The following is a 9,821-nucleotide window of genomic DNA, read 5'->3' on the forward strand; positions in this document are numbered from 1 at the left end:
TTATTCTATAATTTTCTTCTAGAAGTTTTACTTATTATATTTTTAAAATATAATATTGAGATATAATTTGTATGCCAAAAGTTGTAAGTGTGCAATTGAATGGTAATGGTAATTTGTAGAGCTGTGCAACCGTCACCACAATCTAGTTTCAGAACATTCCCATCATCCTAGAAATGTTCTCCTACCCATTTAAAACCAACATCACTCCCGTCTGAGCAGTAGCCAAACACCACTCTGCTTTCTGTCTCCATACATTTGCCTTTTCTAGACATTTCCATCTACAGGAATTTACCCAAGAAAATTCAAACACATGTCTACAAAAAGACATGTAAGTAAATGTCCATAGCAGTATTATTCATAATGGCCAGCAGCTTGAATTAATTTAACTTTAAATATAATTTAGCATTATTGCTTGCTCCAGGAGCTCTCTGCCCTCCACTTTCTGGATGAGAATCTTGACACCTTTAACCCTTTCTCTATCTTTTCCATCTACTTCAGCCTCCCCATCCAGGATCCACCCTCCATCAGCCATGTTTCTACTTTTACATCTGAAGGTTACTCATACTTAAATACTTTTTTTTTTTTTGGAGACGGAGTCTCACACTGTCATCTAGGCTGGAGTGCAGTGGTGCCATCTCGGCTCCCTACAACCTCTGCCTCTGGGGTTCAAGCAATTCTCCTGCCTTAGCCTCCTGAGTAGCTGGGACTACAGGTGCACGACGCCACGCCTGGAGAATTTTTTGTATTTTAGTAGAGGCGAGTTTTCACTGTGTTGCCCAGGCTGGCCTAGAACTCCTGAGCTCAGGCAATCTGCCCTCCTTGGCCTCTCAAAGTGCTAGGATTACAGGCGTGAGCCACCGCGCCCGGCCTTAATACATCTTTCCACCTCAGTTAAGTCTCCCATTCTTTGCCCAACTGTGTTTCTATAATCGAAAACTAATAAACAATGTTTGTAATATTAAGGCTGTATGAGCACTCATTTATGCATTGAAAAGTGCCAGGTGGTGCTCCAGCTGCTGAAGTTTCTGTGACGAACAGACAGAAGGAGTCCCCTGGGAGTGAGGGGTGAGATGCAGGCAGTAAGTGAAAAGACAAGGGGGTCACGCAATGGTTTAAAGAAGTGTTGTGCTATGGAGAGTAAGGCTGCATCTCACTCTCCCTGGGTCCAGCTACCTCACTCCTGGACCACAGTTGGCTGTTTCCAACACTAAGTTCAAATGGGCTTCCTTCTTCCTCTTTATTAATTGCTTAAAATTATGCTTCATTTGGTTTGTTTCATATTTGTACTTAAAGTCACAGATGTATTTTAACAGGGAGTTAAAAACTTACAGAAAAATGAACAATAACAATAAAAAATCTCTATCCCGTTCTATTTTTTTTTTCTAACAGCCTTGAACTCCTGGGGTCAGGAGATCCTCCTGTATCAGCTTCCTGAGTAGCTGGGACCACAGGCATGCACCACCACATACTGCGAATTTTTTAATTTTTGTAGAGATTGAGTCTTCCTATGTTGCCCAGTCTTGTCTCAAACTCCTTGGCTTCACAAGGTGTTGGGATTACAGGCATAACCCACCATGCCCAGCCTCTTTTTAACTTTTCTAACATCTAAGGTTACTCATGAGAAATACTGCTTTTTCATTCCCACTCTTCATAGGTGAATTTATTTTTGTCTCTCAGAAAGCTTTTAAGCTAGTCTCCTTATCTTTCATGAGAATGTGTCCAGACATGGGACCTCTGTAGACCCTTTTTAACTTTTTTTTAGAGACCGAGTCTTGCTCTGCTGCCCAGCCTGGAGTGCAGTGGCACAATCATAGCTCACTGCAACTTCCAGCTCCCAGGCTAAGTGATCCTCCTGCCTTCAATCTGAAAATCAAGTGTTTCAGCTCTAGAAAAGTCTTTTCTGATGTTTATTTGATCATTTTCTCCCATGCATTGTCTCTTTTCTTCTGGGGTTTTTATTAGATATGGGATATTCTGCACAGTTTTCTCTCCCTATTTATTTATTTTTTACTTTTTGATCTTTATTCTGGAAGATTCTTCCAACTTTACTTCCCATATTTTTCATTCCTTCTCATCATCTGTATTTGATTTACCAATTTCAGTTATTCTCTTTGTTTCATAGTTAATACATGTTTTGAATCTTGTTGAGTATATTAGGAATCATGTTCTCTTTTCTTTTAAGTTCTTTCCTATTCCTTTAATTGACTATTTTCTCTGGGGTCATGTTTTCTATTTGTGCATTTTGATCCTTCCCTTCCTGCTTGCCAATTCTCCTCCTACAGTTGGTGATGCCTGGGCGGCCCTGCACTTACACAGTGTCTGACTAGGAGCTCTGTGTAGGGTTGGGGAGAACGTTAGAGTCTAGTGTCAGGCCACTGTCCATCCCTCTCCTTGCCAGACTGAGGAGGGTGTCACTCTGGGCTGCCATTGTCCACCCCAAATGCCTTTGCATCCACCATGTATCTTTTCAATGTTTTTAGAGAAAAGCCATGTTGGACTTTGCTAGAAGCAAGCTGTCCTACTGAGTGTCCCCCTCTGGGGACCAGTGGGTGGGGATGGTGACCTGCTGTTGTACTGTTGCAGACTTCTAAGAATTCTCTTGATTCCAGCCACTCCTGAAGGACCCTGAGCCCAGTCTTGTCTGGGGTGCTGGAGGACAGACTGGCTTTCATCTCCTCTACAGTCCAGTCGCTTTTCTAAAATGCGGCTTTCTCTGTCCATTTCATTCATGAACTTGTCCCTTAAAACTATTGTCTTCTAAAATTTGATGATAATTTTATTTGTGATTTCCTTTTTCTCTTTGCTGTTTACTCTCTTTTCAACAGATAATTTTTATTTTAGCAGTGTTCCAAGGAAGTCATAAATAAATGAATATTCGCATTCTCCCACTGGAAACCTGAAGCTACAAAATGTGACTGGAACAATTCATCAACACAACTGGAAGACTGTCATTGCAGTTCCAGGCATAAGCAACATACACAAAAATAACACATTTTATATACATAAAAATGCCTTTATCTTTAACAAGTACTACCTTTAAAAATTGCTTTATTTTCTCTGGTGATGTTAATTTTTTCATAATTATTATCAAGCCTTTCTTTTAAACAACAGGTATGCTTCCTTTGATAAGATAAAAAAAGAGCCAGGCAACTGAACTTGTTTCTGATTTTGCTTTGGCTATCAGGAAGTCCTGTGTTATATTTAGTGTACAATTACAGAAATGATTTCAATCTCTCAACTGTATTCTGCTTTTAAATATATTTAATCTCTTATACCAATGACATATATATATATAGTATACATAGCATATGTCATTACTTTGAGAGATTAAAAGCACATTTAATACATTTATGTAATTTCTACTTAATCTCATCTTTTAAAAAATAAGTAGAATACAGGTTGAGCATGGTGGCTCACACTTGTTATCCCAGCACTTTGGGAGGCCAAGGCAGGCAGATCATGAGGTCAGGTGTTCGAGACCAGCCTGCCCAGTATGATGAAACTCTGTCTCTATTAAAAATACAAAAATTAGCCTGGCATGGTGGTGAACGCCTGTAATCCCAGCTATTTGAAAGGCTGAGGCAGGATAATTGCTTGAATCTGGGAGGTGGAGGCTGCAGTGAGCCGAGATCATGCCACTGCACTCCAACCTGGGCAACAGAACGAGACTTCATCTCAAAGTAAATAAATAAGTAGAATACAAATTGTAAATGAATAAAATAAACTTAAATGCGCTCTTGATACCCTATATGATGGAATAAAGGAATTCTTAGTATGAACGGGGCCTGAGCCTAAGCACTGTGCACAGCTGCAACCACGGTACAACAGATAAACTGGTAGCCAGGCTCCCTGTGTGGCCATTTTTCAAGGTTCCAAGAATCTTTGTGCTAGAGTCCCCACTATAGGGGAGAGGGAGCCAGGCATAGCAAAATCACTCAGTAAGAGCACTGTGTTCTTGGTTGTTTTATAGGAGAAATTCTGATGGAGTGTGCTGTCTGTTATATAGATTATCTCCCAGCCAAGCTCCTCCGGGATTCATAATTTAGAACTATAAAGCCTAGAAAGACTGTGAGCATAGCATAACTATTTCATTATAAACTCAGATTCTCACGCAGAAGTAACACTATTGGGTCCGTTAGTAGAGGTTAACCAAAAAAGGAGGAAGGTATAAACATAGAGTTTGTTTGGGCTTGGCTTGCTTTTTTAAAAATTATATTCACAATGCCCTGGTTTGGGATGAAAGTATTGGCGCGAAAGGCTGTTTGTTCAGCTGGACACCTTGAAGGAGGGGTGAGCCTGGACTCTGACACTGGATATGCGGACATTGACATTTGAGGTAGCTTTCTCCGTAGCTTTGGAGAGTGGAAAGGTCTCATGTGATTCAGAGATAATAATTCTGTGTTGCCAGGGGAGATCTGACAGAGAAGGGAGGAACCAAGAAAGAAGCCATGTATATTACATGGTGTTGCGGCTGGGGGCCAGTGGCCATTTTCCTTAACCATATAGTGGATACCACTTTAAAATGGAACCGTGTCCTGGAGCCTAAGTCAAGGAGGATAGGCTTCTCTATTCTCTCTCTGTGTAGTGGCCTCAGTGTTTCTGGCCATTCTTGCATGGGGGAGGCAGCCCTCCAGAGCTCCTGGCTTTCTGTAGGGTGGGGAGGGGAAAATCTTCACTCCAACTTCCCAGCTCTCTCAGGCCCATGGCTTCATCTCCCTGAAGCCATGAAAACTCAGGCTCCCTGGCTGGGGAGACTGGCAGGTCATGGTTGTAACTTTAGTTTTAGTTTCTGTCCTGGTTTTATTTTCTGATTATTTGTCTTATTGTTGTGTGCTAATTTATGCATTTGAAAACTTGGTTTGTTTTATGCATTTTATCCAGCATTATTGGGAGTTTGTTTTGGAATAGGCCTTAGACATAATTTTTATTTATTTAGCTGGCCGCCATGCTGATAAAGGGCTCTCTGTGTCCACAACGTGAACTTTACCCTACAGCTCCATGAAAACTGCTTCATCAATATCACCAATCACCTTTACTTTGGCCAAATCTATGGACAAAAATAAAAATGGCCTTATATTTCATTCCCTCTGCAAATTTTTGACACTTGTGACTACTTTCTTATTCTTAAGGAGTTTTACCATCTTGCCTTCAATATATGCAAATGCTTTTCACATTTATGCCTCTAACCAAAACCTTGGCAGTGAGCTCCAGCCTTGCATACTTGACCGTCTCTTTGACATCTCTACTCAGATGTTTTAGAGGCATCTCAGAATACCATGTCTGAAACACAGCTTCTGTAGTCCCTCCCTCAGTGCCAGGATGCCCCAACCCCCAAACCTTTACCTCCCTTCTTATCACATCTCAGAGAATGGCACACCATCTACCACTCACTTGAACTAACGGTGAAATGTACTCCTTGGTTATTTTTTTTCTGCTTCTCCCTCCCAATTTCCAGCAGCCTAGACAGCCCTGTCTTTTTTGTTTCAATGTGCAAACTGTATTCAGATTTCAAACTTAGCCTTGACGCCACACTTTTCTATCTAGACTGCACCCCCTCTTGCGTAATGCACCCCCAGCCCCTGCATTCTTCCCCCCGTCATCTTCTGCCACACTCTCACCTTCTCTCCTTCTGTGTGTCCTCCCCAGAAGAACCAGGGGACCTGCTCGTGGCACTCAGCACCACAAATATTTATTTCAACAAAGAAAAGAGATGTGTTTCTTATATTTCTGGAAGCTGGGAAGTCCAAAGCGGAGGGGTGGCCTCTGGGGAGGATCTTCGTGCTGGTGAGGCCTCTCTGCAGAGTCCTGAGGTGGCACAGGCCTTCACACGGTGAGAGGGCTGAGTGTGCCAGCTTAGACTTCTCTTCCTCGTCTTCTAAAGCCCCAGACCCCTCACGGGGGCTCTACCCTGATAACCTCATCTAGTCCTAACTGCCACTCAGAGGTCCTGCCTCTCAGCACGGTTACAGTGAGGATTATGTGTGCGCCTGAGACTCGGAGGGGGCATTCAAACCACAGCCTTCTGCCCCCGCCCCCAACATCACATGTCCTTCTCACATACAAAATAGATTCATTCCATCCCAGTCCTTCCAAAGCCAAAACAAAACAAACAAAAGCAAGCAAACAAGCAAAAAGTGGTCTCACTCTGTTGCCCAGGCTGGAGTGCAGCGTCACAATCATAGCTCATTGTAACCTCAAACACCTGGTCTCAAGCGATCCTCCTCCCTTGGCCTCCTAAGCAGCTGGGATTACAGAAACATGTCACTACACCCCACTATTTTTTTTTTTTTGGTAGAGACAGGGTCTCACTCTGCTGCCCAAGTTGATGCTGAACCCCTAGGCTGAAGTGATCCTCCCACCTTGGCTTCCCAAAGTGCTGGGGTTATAGGTATGAGCCATGGCAAGTAAAGAAATAAGTAGAATACAAATTGTAAATGAATAAAATAAACTTAAATGCGCTCTTGATACCCTATATGATGGAATAAAGGAATTCTTAGTATGAACGGGGCCTGAGCCTAAGCACTGTGCACAGCTGCAACCATGGTACAACAGATAAACTGGTAGCCAGGCTCCCTGTGTGGCCATTTTTCAAGGTTCCAAGAATCTTTGTGCTAGAGTCCCCACTATAGGGGAGAGGGAGCCAGGCATAGCAAAATCACTCAGTAAGAACACTGTGTTCTTGGTTGTTTTATAGGAGAATTCTGATGGAGTGTGCTGTCTGTTATATAGATTATCTCCCAGCCAAGCTCCTCCGGGATTCATAATTTAGAACTACAAAGACTAGAAAGACTGTGAGCATAGCATAACTATTTCATTATAAACTCAGATTCTCACGCAGAAGTAACACTATTGGGTCCGTTAGTAGAGGTTAACCAAAAAAGGAGGAAGGTATAAACATAGAGTTTGTTTGGGCTTGGCTTGCTTTTTTAAAAATTATATTCACAATGCCCTGGTTTGGGATGAAAGTATTGGCGCGAAAGGCTGTTTGTTCAGCTGGACACCTTGAAGGAGGGGTGAGCCTGGACTCTGACACTGGATATGCGGACATTGACATTTGAGGTAGCTTTCTCCGTAGCTTTGGAGAGTGGAAAGGTCTCATGTGATTCAGAGATAATAATTCTGTGTTGCCAGGGGAGATCTGACAGAGAAGGGAGGAACCAAGAAAGAAGCCATGTATATTACATGGTGTTGCGGCTGGGGGCCAGTGGCCATTTTCCTTAACCATATAGTGGATACCACTTTAAAATGGAACCGTGTCCTGGAGCCTAAGTCAAGGAGGATAGGCTTCTCTATTCTCTCTCTGTGTAGTGGCCTCAGTGTTTCTGGCCATTCTTGCATGGGGGAGGCAGCCCTCCAGAGCTCCTGGCTTTCTGTAGGGTGGGGAGGGGAAAATCTTCACTCCAACTTCCCAGCTCTCTCAGGCCCATGGCTTCATCTCCCTGAAGCCATGAAAACTCAGGCTCCCTGGCTGGGGAGACTGGCAGGTCATGGTTGTAACTTTAGTTTTAGTTTCTGTCCTGGTTTTATTTTCTGATTATTTGTCTTATTGTTGTGTGCTAATTTATGCATTTGAAAACTTGGTTTGTTTTATGCATTTTATCCAGCATTATTGGGAGTTTGTTTTGGAATAGGCCTTAGACATAATTTTTATTTATTTAGCTGGCCGCCATGCTGATAAAGGGCTCTCTGTGTCCACAACGTGAACTTTACCCTACAGCTCCATGAAAACTGCTTCATCAATATCACCAATCACCTTTACTTTGGCCAAATCTATGGACAAAAATAAAAATGGCCTTATATTTCATTCCCTCTGCAAATTTTTGACACTTGTGACTACTTTCTTATTCTTAAGGAGTTTTACCATCTTGCCTTCAATATATGCAAATGCTTTTCACATTTATGCCTCTAACCAAAACCTTGGCAGTGAGCTCCAGCCTTGCATACTTGACCGTCTCTTTGACATCTCTACTCAGATGTTTTAGAGGCATCTCAGAATACCATGTCTGAAACACAGCTTCTGTAGTCCCTCCCTCAGTGCCAGGATGCCCCAACCCCCAAACCTTTACCTCCCTTCTTATCACATCTCAGAGAATGGCACACCATCTACCACTCACTTGAACTAACGGTGAAATGTACTCCTTGGTTATTTTTTTTCTGCTTCTCCCTCCCAATTTCCAGCAGCCTAGACAGCCCTGTCTTTTTTGTTTCAATGTGCAAACTGTATTCAGATTTCAAACTTAGCCTTGACGCCACACTTTTCTATCTAGACTGCACCCCCTCTTGCGTAATGCACCCCCAGCCCCTGCATTCTTCCCCCCGTCATCTTCTGCCACACTCTCACCTTCTCTCCTTCTGTGTGTCCTCCCCAGAAGAACCAGGGGACCTGCTCGTGGCACTCAGCACCACAAATATTTATTTCAACAAAGAAAAGAGATGTGTTTCTTATATTTCTGGAAGCTGGGAAGTCCAAAGCGGAGGGGTGGCCTCTGGGGAGGATCTTCGTGCTGGTGAGGCCTCTCTGCAGAGTCCTGAGGTGGCACAGGCCTTCACACGGTGAGAGGGCTGAGTGTGCCAGCTTAGACTTCTCTTCCTCGTCTTCTAAAGCCCCAGACCCCTCACGGGGGCTCTACCCTGATAACCTCATCTAGTCCTAACTGCCACTCAGAGGTCCTGCCTCTCAGCACGGTTACAGTGAGGATTATGTGTGCGCCTGAGACTCGGAGGGGGCATTCAAACCACAGCCTTCTGCCCCCGCCCCCAACATCACATGTCCTTCTCACATACAAAATAGATTCATTCCATCCCAGTCCTTCCAAAGCCAAAACAAAACAAACAAAAGCAAGCAAACAAGCAAAAAGTGGTCTCACTCTGTTGCCCAGGCTGGAGTGCAGCGTCACAATCATAGCTCATTGTAACCTCAAACACCTGGTCTCAAGCGATCCTCCTCCCTTGGCCTCCTAAGCAGCTGGGATTACAGAAACATGTCACTACACCCCACTATTTTTTTTTTTTTTGGTAGAGACAGGGTCTCACTCTGCTGCCCAAGTTGATGCTGAACCCCTAGGCTGAAGTGATCCTCCCACCTTGGCTTCCCGAAGTGCTGGGGTTATAGGTATGAGCCATGGCAGCCTAAAAGTCCTAACTTGTTCCATCATCAACTTGAAAGTCCTAAGTCCAGAGTCCCCTCTGAATCTGATGTGCGCAAGACTCAAGGTGCAAATCATCCTGACGCAAATCCTCCTACTGTGAGCCTGTGAAATCAAACAAGGCATCTGCTTCCAAGATACAATGCTGGGACGGGAATAGGGCAGGCATTCCCACCCCAAAAGGCAAGAAGAAAGGAGTGACAAGCCCAAGCAAGTCCAAAACCCAGCAGGGCAGACAGTAAATCTCGAAGCTGGACAATCACCTCTTTTCACTCCCAGTCCAGCCTCCCATGCACATTGGGAGTTTTGGGCCCCCAAGGCCTGGGGCAGCACTCCGCACCCTATCATGGCTTTGCTGGACTCCATGCTTCTGCGCCCATGGGCTGGAATCTTTCCCAGGAGATGCTGCAAGCTGGCTGCTCTACAGTCTTGGGGTCCCTGAAGTGGCCCCCCTCCCATGGCTTCACTAGGCATTACCCTAGTGGGGACTCTGTGGCAGCTCTGACCCCATCTTTCTGTTTGGAATTGCCCTAGAAGGGGCTTTCTGTGAGGGGCTCCACCGTTGCAGCAGGTTTCTGCCTGGGACCCAGGCTTTCCAGGGCATCCTCTGAAATCTAGGTGGAGGAAAGCCCTCACCACTGTTGAGATCTGCACACCTGCAGACTTAACACTGCG

This window comes from Mandrillus leucophaeus, unplaced genomic scaffold, assembly GCF_000951045.1.
Source record: "Mandrillus leucophaeus isolate KB7577 unplaced genomic scaffold, Mleu.le_1.0 Scaffold48, whole genome shotgun sequence".
Classification (NCBI taxonomy): Eukaryota; Metazoa; Chordata; class Mammalia; order Primates; family Cercopithecidae; genus Mandrillus; species Mandrillus leucophaeus.